The sequence below is a fragment of the Alligator sinensis genome, unplaced genomic scaffold (genome assembly GCF_000455745.1).
Source record: "Alligator sinensis unplaced genomic scaffold, ASM45574v1 scaffold596_1, whole genome shotgun sequence".
Classification (NCBI taxonomy): Eukaryota; Metazoa; Chordata; order Crocodylia; family Alligatoridae; genus Alligator; species Alligator sinensis.
Genome location: NW_005841967.1, coordinates 2,734,958 through 2,736,578, shown reverse-complemented (window position 1 = coordinate 2,736,578; position 1,621 = coordinate 2,734,958). Strand labels below are relative to the sequence as shown.

General features: G+C 50.0%; 1 long non-coding RNA gene across 1 annotated transcript in view; it reads right to left on the bottom strand.

Annotated features, from left to right (window-relative positions):
• LOC102372875 overlaps nt 1-969 on the bottom strand; it is an 8,352-nt gene extending 7,383 nt beyond the window's left edge. Inside the window, exons 1-2 of the long non-coding RNA XR_323462.2 lie at nt 824-969; nt 261-380 (exon numbers count right to left, since the gene is read on the bottom strand). This is a non-coding gene — a long non-coding RNA (uncharacterized LOC102372875). The remainder of the gene's footprint in view (nt 1-260; nt 381-823) is intronic.
• Nucleotides 970-1,621: the final 652 nt, after the last annotated feature.

Genomic DNA, 1,621 nt, shown 5'->3' with positions numbered 1-1,621 from the left:
TCCTCCCTGAGGTGAGGCAAGGCAGGGATGGAGGCTGGGGCAGGCTCCGCCAGCTCCGGGGAAGTGCTCCACTCCCTGGCCCTGATGCGGGGTAGTGGAGCACTTCTGCAGAGCTGAGGAGCCCGTGCCACACTTTTAGTTGTACACAGCCGTGCACGTGTGCACCTTAGAGGGAACCTTGGCCTACAACCTCTTTCCAGCCTGTGATTTCTTAAAATATATAATGCAACAGAGGAAGGGGAGAAGGAGTGGTAGCATACCTGAGGAGAAGACATACTTGTAGCTTGATATTTTTGGGTGTAACATCTGAATGCATTGTCCCCTGTGCTACTGGTCATTGTCCTAATAGATGGGCAAACCTCAGTCCCTTTGGAAAATTCCTGTGTGGGGCAGTAAAATTCCATGGGGGTTATTAAGAAGCTTCCTTATACACACTCTGGCATATATATTGGATGTTCATGACAACCCCCCCACTTCCCTTGTGTGTGCTAGTGCATTTGGCACTTGCCTAGTAAGTCCTATTTCTATGCAGTTAATATAGAACATTTGTAACACGTCTTATTTGTAGAAAAATGGGGGAGGGAGAAGGGAAAAGAAAATGATGCTGGAACTTGGAGTTCAGACTGAGAGCATTTGTCCTTGACCTGCTGTAAAGATGACGAAACACTGTTTAAAGCTCCCGTACTTTAAGTGGGCTACTGACTGTGTGTAGTGAGGTTCAGCATGATATGGCTCAGCAAATGGCTGGGCTAGGCAGCTGCACTGGATTGGTCCATAGAGGTGGCAAGATGTCTAAAGCCCATTTTACAATGTGTAGTCTCACCAGGCAAAGCGGCTGAATCAGAGCTGAGTGGAGCCACAGCCAGAAAATGTCACCCTCTTCAGTCCAGGCCTGAACCTCTCAGTGCAGCTAAGCTTCAGAAAGAAACAAAAGTAGTCAGCCTGAGAAACAGGCACCAGCAAGGTGCAGGGAGGGGATAGGGACAGGGATGGGGGGATTCAGCCCTGCAGTGCTGCTCCAGTACAAAGTCCAAGTGGGGACAGCTTATGACTCATCAGTCTGGGGCAGCTAGGGACCACATCAGACCATGGAGCAGGATCAAGCAACACCCAGAGCTGCTCTCACTTTCATTCTCTGAGTGCTTATTAGGTGCTATGCTGTGCTGTGCCCTCTGCATCCCACCATGAGTCCAAGGTAGGTGAGGAGCTGCTGCATGCAGGGTTGACAGGAGCAGAGATTGCACAGTGATAGCTGAATGTAGCTTCTCCGCAGTGCTAGCGCACACTTTGGTCCCTATGTGCAGATGAGTGTTTAATGGCAGGCTGGGCACCATATCTCTCTCATTCATTGCATACCTTAGCAGCTCCTGCCACCAAGCCCGTTACCACTCACTGTTGTTAGTCAAAGCAGCACTGCAGTGTAGATTTTGGTAGAGATTCAGTGCAACAAAGATAGTCTGAAATGAGGAGCTCCAGCAGCCAGAAGGGGAGGCAGCACAGCCTCACTCCCAGGTGTCACTTGCTGCTTGGTAATGACTAAGGAAGCCCCAAGAGGCCCTATGTGTCATGTCATGGAGCTGTGAGTCCCTTGTCATGTTTTAAATGGATGCAAGGAGGCAGT